This window comes from Oncorhynchus mykiss, chromosome 17 (assembly GCF_057628025.1).
Source record: "Oncorhynchus mykiss isolate SJ-2025 chromosome 17, ASM5762802v1, whole genome shotgun sequence".
NCBI classification, from domain to species: Eukaryota; Metazoa; Chordata; class Actinopteri; order Salmoniformes; family Salmonidae; genus Oncorhynchus; species Oncorhynchus mykiss.
This window is the reverse complement of record NC_143038.1, coordinates 15,044,859-15,058,766: the sequence shown is the minus strand read 5'-3', so window position 1 is coordinate 15,058,766 and position 13,908 is coordinate 15,044,859. Positions and strand designations below refer to the sequence as shown.

At 45.8% G+C, this 13,908-nt stretch overlaps 1 long non-coding RNA gene across 1 annotated transcript in view; it reads left to right on the top strand.

Moving 5' to 3' along the window:
- The window catches only part of LOC118940400 (uncharacterized), a 38,715-nt gene extending 37,738 nt beyond the window's left edge, over nucleotides 1-977 (top strand). Inside the window, exon 4 of the long non-coding RNA XR_016487762.1 lies at nucleotides 618-977. This is a non-coding gene — a long non-coding RNA (uncharacterized LOC118940400). The remainder of the gene's footprint in view (nucleotides 1-617) is intronic.
- The last annotated feature ends 12,931 nt before the right edge of the window (nucleotides 978-13,908 follow it).

The window sequence follows — 13,908 nt, the reverse complement described above, 5'->3', positions numbered from 1 at the left end:
AGTCTGATATAATTTAGTAAAATTAAAAATCTTTCCTCTCAGCTCTCCTGCAGGAGGATAATCTAAAAGGCTGGAAAGGCTGACTTTTTGGCAAAGTTGGCTGCTCTGAAGACCAGCGCCTCTGAAGATGAAGCACCATGTGAGCTATCTATCTATCTATCTATCTATCTATCTATCTATCTATCTATCTATCTATCTATCTATCTATCTATCTATCTATCTATCTATCTGTCTGTCTATCTGTCTGTCTGTCTGTCTGTCTGTCTGTCTGTCTGTCTGTCTGTCTGTCTGTCTGTCTGTCTGTCTGTCTGTCTGTCTGTCTGTCTGTCTGTCTGTCTGTCTGAGCAACAGTAAAGTGACAACATTAGGGTATCAGAGGGTGGTAGGGAAAGAGGAGGGAGTAACATGGCTAACTCCATCTCTACTGTTTACTAGCATCATGTTTCATAGAGGCAAATAATTTTTTAAATGGTAGTCAAATACTGGCCTAACAACAGTTGGTTTAAAAGGTAGTCACTTGTATTTGGAATATGTATTGAATATGTCGGAGTCATTTTCAAATGTTTAGCCTTTTAAAAATGTATTTTCCATAAAGCATATTCAAAAATGTATTCCAGTTTGGGGCGATCTTTGGAACAAAGTAAAGGAAATTGCTGGGTGAGAACCGACCAGAATGGGGATGCCGAGGATCCATCTCACTCCTCATATCAAATCAGCTATCACCTCTGACATCATCACTAACATTAACTCAATGAATCATTCCAATATCCATCCAACAGTCATTAACTAACATAAAAACAAAACAGTAATACAGTTCTTGGGACTTTGGTACTTAGAAGAACTCATCAACATTCTGAAGAATATATGTTTTATACAAAAACATGAACTAAGTACTGATACATGATAGTGGATAAATAATGATGATCAGAATTTCTGGTGGCAATGTTGTATGGTTGATGTGTCATATTGTGATCCTTCAATAAACTATAGAGCATTACACATGTTTAGTCATTTTTTTAAATGAATCTTACATTTTTAGCAGTGTTTCAATTACATCATACATGTTTCATAATAATGTTTTATTCCATGTTTTTAATGTGAACTTGACCATAATACAGATGCAGTGCATGCTGAGCTAATTACATCAGATTACACTGGGCAGTAATAGTAGTACACATACAGTTGAAGTCGGAAGTTTACATACACCTTAGCCAAATACATTTAAACTCAGTTTTTCACAATTCCTGACATTGAATCCAAATAAAAATTCCCTGTCTTAGGTCAGTTAGGATCACCACTTTATTTTAAGAATGTGAAAAGTCAGAATAATAGTAAAGTGAATTCTGTATTTCAGCTTTTATTTCTTTCATCACATTCCCAGTGGGTCAGCAGTATACAAACACTCAAATAGTATTTGGTAGCATTGCCTTTATATTATTTAACTTGGGTCAAACGTTTCAGGTAGCCTTCCACAAGCTTCCCACAATAAGTTGGGTGCATTTTGGCCCATTCCTCCTGACAGAGCTGGTGTAACTGAGTCAGGTTTATAGGCCTCATGATGTAATCTATTTTGTGAAGCGCACCAGTCCCTCCTGCAGGAAATCACCCCCACAACATGATGCTACCACCCCCGAGCTTCACTGTTGGGATGGTGTTCTTTTTCCTCCAAACATAACGATGGTCATGATGGCAAAACAGTTCTATTTTTGTTTCATCAATTCTCCAAAAAGTAGATATTTTTCCCCATGTGCAGTTGCAAAGCGTAGTCTGGCTTTTTTATGGCGGTTTTGGAGCATTGGCATCTTCCCTGCTGAGCGGCCTTTCAGGTTATGTCGATATAGGACACATTTTACTGTGGATATAGACACTTTTGTACTTGTTTCCTCCAGCATCTTCGCAAGGTCCTTTGCTGTTGTTCTGGGATTGATTTGCACTTTTTGCACCTAAGTATGTTCATCTCTAGGAGACAGAACGCGTCTCCATCTTGAGCGTGTGCTCCCATGGTGTTTATACTTGCGTACTGTTGTTTGTACAGATGAACGTGGTACCTTCAGGCGTTTGGAAATTGCTCCCATGGATGAACCAGACTTGTGGAGGTCTACAATTTATTTTCTGAGGTCTTGGCTGATTTCCTTTCATTTTCTCATGATGTCAAGCAAAGAGGCACTGAGTTTGAAGGTAGGCCTTGAAATACATCCACAGGTACACCTGCAATTGACTCAAATTATGTCAATTAGCCTATCAGAAGCTTCTAAAGCCATGACACTGGATTTTTCCAAGCTGTTAAAAGGCACAGTAAACTTCTGACCAACTGGAATTGTGATTCAGTGAATAATAAGTGAAATAATCTATCTGTAAACAATTGTTGGAAAAATTACTTTGTCATGCACAAAGTAGATATCCTAACTGACTTGCCAAAACTAACTGACTTGCCAAAACCAACTTGTTTGATTGCCTTGCGGAGGGAATAGCTACACTGTTTGTATTCGGTCATGTTTCTGGTCATCGTAATAAGCAGTCTCTCAATCACATGAAAGGTGCTATGCATAATATTTTCAGGTAATTTCCTCCCAGCTGCCCACTGCACTGAGGCTAGGTAACATGGTCACCACCGATAAATCCGTGATAATCGAAAACTTCAACAAGCATTTCTCAATGGCTGGCCATGCCTTCCTCCTGGCTACTCCAACCTTGGCAGCTACTCGCCCACGCCTCCCCAGCTTCTCCTTTACCCAAATCCAGATGGCAAATGTCCTGAAAGAGCTGCAAAACCTGGACCCATACAAATCAGCTGGGCTTGACATTCTGGACCTTCTATTTCTGAAACTGTCTGCCGCCATTGTTGCAACCCCTATTACCAGCCTGTTCAACCTTTCCTTCGTATCATCTGAGATCCCCAAAGTATTAGAAAGCTGCCGCGGTCATCCCCCTCTTCAAAAGGGGAGACACCCTGGACCCAAACTGTTACAGACCTATATCCATCCTGCCCTGCCTATCTAAGTTCTTCGAAAGCCACGTCAACAAACAGATTACCGACCATTTCGAATCCCAATATACCTTCTCTGCTATGCAATCTGGTTTCAGAGCTGGTCATGGGTGCACCTCATCCACGCTCAAGGTACTAAACGATATCATAACCGCCATCGATAAAAGACAGTACTGTGCAGCCGTCTTCATCGACCTGGCCAAGGCTTTCGACACTGTCAATTACCATATTCTTATGGGCAGACTCAGTAGCCTCGGTTTTTCTAATGACTGCCTTGCCTGGTTCACCAACTACTTAGCAGACAGAGTTCAGTGTGTCAAATCGGAGGGCATGTTGTCCGGTCCTCTGGCAGTCTCTATGGGGGTACCACAGGGTTCAATTCTCGGGCCGACTCTTTTCTCTGTATATATCAATGATGTTGCTCTTGCTGCGGGCGATTCCCTGATCCACCTCTACGCAGACGACACCATTCTGTATACTTCTGACCCTTCCTTGGACACTGTGCTATCTAACCTCCAAACAAGCTTCAATGCCATACAACACTCCTTCCGTGGCCTCCAACTGCTCTTAAACGCTAGTAAAACCAAATGCATGCGTTTCAACCGTTCGGTGCCTGCACCCGCACGCCCGACTAGCATCACCACCTTGGATGGTTCCGACCTAGAATATGTGAACATCTATAAGCACCTAGGTGTCTGGCTAGACTGAAAACTCTCCTTCCAGACTCATATCAAACATCTCCAATCCAAAATCAAATCTAGAGTCGGCTTTCTATTTCGCAACAAAGCCTCCTTCACTCACGCCGCAAAACTTACCCTAGCCTTAAAACTGACTATCCTACCGATCCTCGACTTAGGCGATGTCATCTACAAAATAGCTTCCAATACTCTACTCAGCAAACTAGATGCAGTTTATCACAGTGCCATCCGTTTTGTTACTAAAGCACCTTATACCACCCACCACTGCGACCTGTATGCTCTAGTCGGCTGGCACTTGCTACATGTTCGTCGCCAGACCCACTGGCTCCAGGTCATTTACAAGTCTATGCTAGGTAAAGCTCCGCCTTATCTCAGTTCACTTGTCACGATGGCAACACCCACCCGTAGCACGCGCTCCAGCTTGTGTATCTCACTGATCATCCCTAAAGCCAAAACCTAATTTGGCCGCCTTTCCTTTCAGTTCTATGCTGCCTGCGACTGGAACGAATTGCAAAAATCTCTGAAGTTGGAGACTTTTATCTCCCTCACCAACTTTAAACATCTGCTATCTGAGCAGCTAACCGATCGCTGCAGCTGTACATAGTCCATCGGTATATAGCCCACCCAATTTACCTACCTCATCCCCATACTCTTTTTATTTTATGTACTTTTCTGCTCTTTTGCACACCAGTATCTCTACCTGCACATGTTCATCTGATCATTTATCACTCCAGTGATAATCTGTTAAATTGTAATTATTCACTCCTATGGCCTATTTATTGCCTACCTCCTCATGCCTTTTGCACACAATGTGTATAGATTCTTTTTTTTCTACTATGTTATTGACTTGTTTATTGTTTATTGTTTACTCCATGTGTAACTCTGTGTTGTTGTCTGGTCGCGGTTGCAAATGAGAACTTGTTCTCAACTAGCCTACCTGGTTAAATAAAGGTGAAATAAAAATTTAAAAATTAAATAAATTTCCCCTTTTTACTATGGCAATTTCCTTTGACTTATTAATGCCTTTATGAGCTTAATACGGCTGAAATACAACATCATCTTAGCACAAAAATGCTAAACACAACAATAGCACAACAATGGCTCTATTGTTTATGATTTTGTTGTGAATTGATACTTTGTATGTAAACAGAAGCATTTACAGTGCATTCGGAAAGTTTTCAGACCCCTTGACTTTTTCCACATTTTGTTACGTTAAAGCCTTAATCTAAAATATATTAAATAGTTGTTTGTCCACCTGTGGGAATTCAATTGATTGGACATGATTTGGAAAGGAAAACCCCTGTCTATATAAGGTCCCACAGTTGACAGTGAATGTCAGAGATCGAAGGAATTGTCCATAGAGCTCCGATAGAGGATTGTGTCGAGGAACAGATCTGGGGAAGGGTACCAAAACATTTCTGCAGCATTGAAGGTCCCCAAGAACACAGTGTCCTCCATCATTCTTCATAGAGCTGACCACCCGGCCAAATTGAGCAATCAGGGGAGAAGGTTATTGGTAAGGGAGGTGACCAAGAACCCAATGGTCACTATGACAGAGCTCTAGAGTTCGTCTGTGGAGACGGGAGAACCTTTCAGAAGGACAACCATCTCTGCAGCTCTCCACCAATCAGGCCTTTACTTCAGAGTGGCCAGACGGAAGCCACTCCTCAGTAAAAGGCACATGACAGTCCGCTTGGAGTTTGCCAAAAGGCCCCAAAATACTCTCTGACCATGAATAACAAGATTTTTTCTGGTCTGATGAAACCAAGATTGTTCTCTTTTGTCTGGAGGAAACCATGCACCATCCCTACGGTGAAGCTTGGTGCTGGCAGCATCATGCTGTGGGGATATTTTGCATTTAATTGAAATTACGTGGAAACAAAGTTGATTCAACCACTGTGTGCCCAGTGGGATGCAGCTACCTAAGAAGCGCAACACTTGGCTCTCAGGCCAGCCCAATGACATTTTCAAACGTGGTCACTGTGTACATTGCTACAACACGACCAATACAAAAAAAATTTACCACCCGAGAACACAGACACTCAAATATCACGTATGTACAGTATATACTTTTTTAAAACTTGGTCTATTGACCAACGAGACACCCTCTTTATCTTCTTCTTCTTTTTCAGTGCAATGGTAACGGCACTCTGAGGAAGCATCAGCTTGATATCGAAATGTCCGTCACCTGTATACACATCCTGAACAATGGATTAAAGTGAGTTAAAATTACATTAAAATCTGCCTTTTTTGTTGGTCGCTTCAACTCCTTTCTGCCTCAATTTAGTCTTTTTGGAAGTCTTTCTTGGTCAGCCCTTTTTACATGTCTGTTTGACAATTTTTTTTTTTTTTCCTACTTCACAAACAACACAAAACAAAATACACAACAATACGCTCACTATACAACACATTCTCCAAGGTTATTAACATATGTCCTCCAAATTCTGTCAAATATCTACATTTATTGTTTAACTTCATAAAATACCATATCTAAAGAGATGTATCTAGATAGTTGTCTCCTCCAGTTTGCTACTGAGGGTGAACACGAGGCTTTCCAATTGATGGTTATAATTTTTTTTTGCAGCAATTAGACTTAGATAACAAATCTTTCTCTGAAATTGATCTCAAGTATTTACATTTCTCAACAGACATAATCATGGAGATGGATGAATATAAATTGTTAGACACAATGAAATGATAGCACAGACATTATCACAAAATGGTGTCAGTTTGTTGCAGGACCACAGCATATGAAATAGGGTTCCTTTGTGCTTTTTGCATCTCCAACAGAGATGTGACATTTCTGGGTGCATTACATGCATTTTGGCAAGAGTCCAATGAATTATCTTAAATTAAAATAGCACCTTAGGTTGTAGGAACAGGTATGAGCATTTTCACATATCTGTGACCAATGATTCTCCTCAATTTCTTCCTTTAGATCTTTTCCCATTTTTTTCAGAATGGGTTCGGAAACACCAGGTAGAGTTTCAATCAACACTTTATTTAACATGGCAATCAACTTCTTTGGCGTAGCAGCTTCATTCAGTATTTTTCTATGCCAGATGCCTTAGGTTCACATGACACATGACAACACAGCATGGTAGCAACACAACATGGCAGCAGCACAAAAAATGGCACAAACATTATTGGGCACAGACAACAGCACATAGGGCAAGAAGGTAGAGACAACAATACATCACGCAAAGCAGCCACACCTGTCAGTAAGAGTGTCCATGATTGAGTCTTTGAATGAAGAGATTGAGATAAAATTGTCCAGTTTTAGTGTTTGTTGCAGCTCGATCCAGGTGTTAGCTGCAGCGAAAGGAAAAGAAGACTGAACCAGCGACGTGTCTGCTTTGGGAACCTTTAACAGGACGTGACTGGAAGAACGTGTGTTGAATGTGGAGGATGAGGGCTGCAGTAGATATCTCAGATAGGGGGGAGTGAGGCATAAGAGGCTTCTATAAATAAGCATCGACCAGTGGGTCTTGCAACAGGTATACAGAGATGACCAGTTTACAAATCTGATGGCCGAATGGTAAAGAACATCTAGCTGCTCGAGAGCACCCTTAACTGCTGATCTATAAATGATGTCTCTGTAATCTAGCATGGGTAGGATGGTCATCTGAATCAGGAGACATTTGGCAGCTGGGGTGAAAGAGGAGCGATTAGAGGAAACCAAGTCTAGGTTTAACCCTCCCGTCATCCTCGTATTGTGTCTAGACACCGAGTCCTTCGGGTCACCCTGTCCCGTCTTAGCTAAAGCCCCAATGGGCGCAAGTGTGACAGTATGCGTGTGAACATCCTTTGCAGATGTATTTCTTACACCTGCAGCACACCGTGTGTGTCTTGGAGTCCTTCTTCGGTGGGCAGAGCTGACACCTCTTCCTCTTACTTTCCCCGGTGGCCGGGGCAGCACGCGGGGCAGCGTGCGGGGAAACGCTGGGCTCATCATGCGGTTGACGAGCCGCAGTAGCACTCGGTAGATTTTTGACAAGTGCGGGGAAGATGCTGCCTTCTTTGGATCAGCGGCTTCACAAGTGCCTTTCCCAGCTGCTCCAGGAACACCCTCCTCTTTTTCCGCTTGCGAGGCATCCAGTCAGGCTTGATCTCTCGCCATATGACAAAGGCGTTGTAGGAAGACACGTCAAGGATTTTGTGGAAGATGACCAGGGGCCAGTGGGCAGTCATCCGTCTGCAGCTGTTCGTGCAAACCACCTTGTCTAGGTTGTCCACGCCGCCCTTGTTGCAGTTGTAGTCTAGGATGATGGTCAGTTTCCTGTTGTGGTGATCGCTGACTTGGGCCTGTGTGTGCAGCGTGCTCAGAAGTAGCACGTTCTTATTTTTCGTTGCCAGGTAGGACACTAGAGGGTTCACACGTGAAGTGAGATCCCGCCGCAAAATGTGTGAGCTAGAAGTCGCCGTAAGAGTTGAAGCGGACCTCAAGAGAGAAAGGAAGAGTAGAGTTCACAGAAGGCAAGCTGTTGGGTTGAGTCTGGGTGCTATTTTAACAGCCACAGTTTTAGTGTTGGTTACTTTGACGGTTAATGAACCATGTAAAGACGATAGATTGACAGTTTTTACTGTCAAGCGACAGGGGGAAGAAGAAGCATATGAGCAGATGAAAGCATACTTACAGAATCATTTAGGGGCTGAACTAGTGACAGAGACAGACATCCATCAATGTAGAGGGTATGATGGAGGGGTCAAGGGTCAGTGTTAGTTTCAATTCTGGAAGGACCGATTTCAGTGCATTCTATGGAGTCCCAAAAACCAAGGCATTAACATTACAGGGAATTGGAAGAGTAGAATTTAATATGACTGTGGCGGACGTTTGTGTGTCTAGTAAATTAAGGAAGTGAGTACTAGAGTCTCTGGGGAACGATACCACTCCTCTATGTAAATTGTTACAGGAAATAGCTCGTAGGAATGGGAGGACAGCTAGTCGTGTTACAATTTAGGGACTATTACGAAGATTAATTGAACGTTACACATACCCAGATCATGGTGAAAGTAGCAGAGATAGTATTGTCATTTCAGACACTGTTGTCAACTTTCAGTAATGAGTTTGTCACAGAAGGCATAACACTTGAAAGAATAGCAACCGATCCCTGTATACAGGAGGACACATCACCAGAAGGAAAGGATCTCCTACAGTGTGATTAAGAAACCAAAGTTTATACTGTAACAAGGGTGTTCACAAACGGGTGGGGTAGATCGGCCTTGGGATGAGAGATGTGTACCTAACTTGAGCACAGGAAAGTATTATCCACAAGTACCAACTGTAGCAGAACACAGGAGGTCATTGGAGATGTTGGTGGCTAAGGACCAGTGTATGAACTGGGAAACAGGTATGGAGTATCTGAACAGTTCAGTCCTAGACCTATCAGTAAACCACAAAAATAATTAGAGATCAGGAGACGGATTCCGAGTAATAGCTATTCTCACGGCAGTCGCTGTAGGAACAGTAACAGAAGGAGCAGTACTAGTAGCGCAGGATGCTATATTGACAGCATGGAACTGGACTACAGTGCAAATGAGGGGTATTGTACCCAAATGCCATTTGGGTCTTTGGGTGTCAAAAAGATACGCTGCAAATAACAAACACTATTTGAAGCTTAAAATAACAATATGTAAACTATATGCAAATGTTGGCCAATCACTATATGAAAAACTTCTGATTCATCATCACCAACAAACGACTAAGTCATGTCGAACCTTGAAAACATGAGACCGCTTTTTGAGTTTTGCCAGCAAAGCGCAATCACCTTTACAACCTCTCCAAGAGGATAGGGTCGTTCAAAGGTAGGATTCATTCTGGTAGTGTCATGTTGTCTTGTCTCTGTCCTTTCCCTTCACCCTGTCTCCCTCTGCTGGTCGTTGTTATGTTACCTTTTCTCCCCCTCTTTTCCCCAGCTGTGCCTTGTCTCCTCCTAATTACCCATTCACCCCGTTCCCCACCTGTTCCCTTTTTTCCCTCTGATTAGGTCCCTATATCTGTCTCTGTTTCTGCTCCTGTCCTTGTCGGATTCTTGTTTGTTTGTTTATGTGTCTCATGCCTGAACCAGACTATCATCGTGTGTGCTGCAACCTTGTCCTGTCCTGTCGGAATCTACCTGTCCATCTGAGCCCACGTATGTTCGTCATTAAAGTACTCTGTTTGTTAATTCGCTTTTGGGTCCTCATTCACGCACCATAACAGAAGAATCCGACCAAGAATGGACCCAGCGACTTCGGATCCTCTCCACTCAGCCGTCGAGATCCAGGGAGCGATGCTAGGCAGACACAAGCAGGAATTGTCTGCTGCTCGACATGCCGTTGAGACCCTGGCCACCCAAGTCTCCAACCTCACAGAACAGGTTCACCATCTCCGCCTCGATCCACCGGCCACTTCCAGGGCTTTCGAATCTCCGGAGCCCAGAATCAATAACCCGCCGTGTTACTCTGGGGAGCCCACTGAATGCCGCTCGTTCCTCACCCAGTGTGATATTGTGTTTTCTCTCCAGCCCAACACTTACTCCAGGAGCACTGCTCGTGTCGCCTACGTCATATCTCTCCTTATTGGACGGGCTCGTGAGTGGGGCACGGCAATCTGGGAGGCAAGGGCTGAGTGTATTAACCAGTATCAAGACTTTAAGGAGGAGATGATACGGGTTTTTGATCGATCTGTTTTTGGGGAGGAGGCTTCCAGGGCCCTGTCTTCCCTATGTCAAGGCAATCGATCCATAACAGACTACTCTATTGAGTTTCGCACTCTTGCTGTCTCCAGTGGCTGGAACGAGCCGGCCTTGCTCGCTCGTCTTCTGGAGGGTTTCCGCGCAGAGGTAAAGGATGAGATTCTCTCCCGGGAGGTTCCTTCCAGCGTGGATTCCTTGATTGAACTCGCTATTCGCATTGAGCGACGGGTTGATCTTCGTCACCGAGCTCGTGGAAAGGAGCTCGCGCTCTCCGTCGCCTCCCTCTCCGCATCACTACCATCTTCCTCTGCCGGCTCGGGTGCTGAGCCCATGCAGCTGGGAGGTATTCGCATCTCGACTAAGGAGAGGGAACGGAGAATCACCAACCGCCTCTGTCTCTATTGCGGTTCCGCTGGTCATTTTGCCACTTCATGTCCAGTAAAAGGCCAGAGCTCGTCAGTAAGCGGAGGGCTACTGGTGAGCGCTACTACTCCTGTCTCTCCTTCAAGATCCTGCACTACCTTGTCGGTCCATCTACGCTGGACCGGTTCGTCAGCTTCCTGCAGTGCCTTAATAGACTCTGGGGCGGAGGGCTGTTTTATGGACGAGACCTGGGCTCGGGAACATGACATTCCTCTCAGACAGTTAAAGGAGCCCACGGCCTTGTTCGCCCTGGATGGTAGTCCTCTCCCCAGGATTCAGCGTGAGACGCTACCTTTAACCCTCACTGTTTCTGGTAATCATAGTGAAACCATTTCTTTTTTAATTTTTCGTTCACCTTTTACACCTGTTGTTTTGGGCCATCCCTGGCTAGTTTGTCATAATCCTTCCATTAATTGGTCTAGTAATTCTATCCTCTCCTGGAACGTCTCTTGTCATGTGAAATGTTTAATGTCTGCTATCCCTCCTGTTTCCTCTGTCTCTTCTTCACAGGAGGAGCCTGGTGATTTGACAGGGGTGCCGGAGGAATATCACGATCTGCGCACGGTGTTCAGTCGGTCCAGGGCCACCTCTCTTCCTCCACACCGGTCGTATGATTGTAGTATTGATCTCCTTCCGGGAACCACCCCCCCCCGGGGTAGACTATACTCTCTGTCGGCTCCCGAACGTAAGGCTCTCGAAGATTATTTGTCTGTAGCTCTTGACGCCGGTACCATAGTCCCCTCCTCCTCTCCCGCCGGAGCGGGGTTTTTTTTTGTCAAGAAGAAGGACGGGTCTCTGCGCCCCTGCATAGATTATCGAGGGCTGAATGACATAACAGTGAAGAATCGTTATCCGCTTCCTCTTATGTCTTCAGCCTTCGAGATCCTGCAGGGAGCCAGGTTTTTCACTAAGTTGGACCTTCGTAACGCTTACCATCTCGTGCGCATCAGGGAGGGGGACGAGTGGAAGACGGCGTTTAACACTCCGTTAGGGCACTTTGAATACCGGGTTCTTCCTTTCGGCCTCGCTAACGCTCCAGCTGTCTTTCAGGCATTAGTCAATGATGTCCTGAGAGACATGCTGAACATCTTTGTTTTCGTTTACCTTGACGATATCCTGATTTTTTCACCGTCACTCCAGATTCATGTTCAGCACGTTCGACGTGTCCTCCAGCGCCTTTTAGAGAATTGTCTTTTCGTGAAGGCTGAGAAGTGCACTTTTCATGCCTCCTCCGTCACATTTCTCGGTTCTGTTATTTCCGCTGAAGGCATTAAGATGGATCCCGCTAAGGTCCAAGCTGTCATTGATTGGCCCGTCCCTAAGTCACGCGTCGAGCTGCAGCGCTTTCTCGGCTTCGCGAACTTCTATCGTCGTTTCATCCGTAATTTCGGTCAGGTGGCAGCTCCTCTCACAGCCCTTACTTCTGTCAAGACGTGCTTTAAGTGGTCCGTTTCCGCCCAGGGAGCTTTTGATCTCCTCAAGAATCGTTTTACATCCGCTCCTATCCTTGTTACACCTGACGTCTCTAGACAGTTCGTTGTCGAGGTTGACGCGTCAGAGGTGGGAGTGGGAGCCATCCTTTCTCAGCGCTCCCTCTCTGACGACAAGGTCCACCCATGCGCGTATTTTTCTCATCGCCTGTCGCCGTCGGAACGTAACTATGATGTGGGTAACCGCGAACTGCTCGCCATCCGGTTAGCCCTAGGCGAATGGCGACAGTGGTTGGAGGGGGCGACCGTTCCTTTTGTCGTTTGGACTGACCATAGGAACCTTGAGTACATCCGTTCTGCCAAACGACTTAATGCGCGTCAGGCGCGTTGGGCGCTGTTTTTCGCTCGTTTCGAGTTCGTGATTTCTTATCGTCCGGGCTCTAAGAACACCAAGCCTGATGCTTTGTCTCGTCTCTTCAGTTCTTCAGTAGCCTCCACTGACCCCGAGGGGATTCTCCCTGAGGGGCGTGTTGTCGGGTTGACTGTCTGGGGAATTGAGAGGCAGGTAAAGCAAGCACTCACTCAAACTCCGTCGCCGCGCGCTTGTCCTAGGAACCTTCTTTTCGTTCCCGTTCCTACTCGTCTGGCCGTTCTTCAGTGGGCTCACTCTGCCAAGTTAGCCGGTCACCCTGGCGTTCGGGGTACGCTTGCTTCCATTCGCCAGCGTTTCTGGTGGCCCACCCGGGAGCATGACACGCGTCGTTTCGTGGCTGCTTGTTCGGTCTGCGCGCAGACTAAGTCCGGTAACTCTCCTCCTGCCGGCCGTCTCAGGCCGCTTCCTATTCCCTCTCGACCGTGGTCTCACATCGCCTTAGATTTTGTCACCGGACTGCCTTCGTCAGCGGGGAAGACTGTTATTCTTACGGTTGTCGATAGGTTCTCTAAGGCGGCTCATTTCATTCCCCTTGCTAAGCTTCCTTCTGCTAAAGAGACGGCACAAATCATCATCGAGAATGTTTTCAGAATTCATGGCCTTCCGTCAGACGTCGTTTCGGACAGAGGTCCGCAATTCACGTCTCAATTTTGGAGGGAGTTTTGCCGTTTGATTGGGGCTTCCGTCAGTCTCTCTTCCGGCTTTCACCCCCAGTCTAACGGTCAAGCAGAACGGGCCAATCAGACTATTGGTCGCATCTTACGCAGTCTTTCTTTTCGCAACCCTGCGTCTTGGTCAGAACAGCTCCCCTGGGCAGAATACGCCCACAACTCGCTTCCTTCGTCTGCGACCGGGCTATCTCCTTTTCAGAGTAGCCTCGGGTACCAGCCTCCGTTGTTCTCATCTCAGTTCGCCGAGTCCAGCGTCCCCTCCGCTCAGGCTTTTGTCCAACGTTGCGAGCGCACCTGGAAGAGGGTCAGGTCTGCACTTTGCCGTTATAGGGCGCAGACTGTGAGAGCTGCTAATAAGCGTAGAACGAAGAGCCCTAGATATTGTCGCGGTCAGAGAGTTTGGCTCTCCACTCAGAACCTTCCCCTTAAGACGGCTTCTCGCAAGTTGACCCCGCGGTTCATTGGTCCATTCCGTATCTCTCAAATCATTAACCCTGTCGCAGTGCGACTTCTTCTGCCGCGATATCTTCGTCGCGTCCACCCGGTCTTCCATGTCTCCTGTGTCAAGCCCGTTCTTCGCGCCCCCGCTC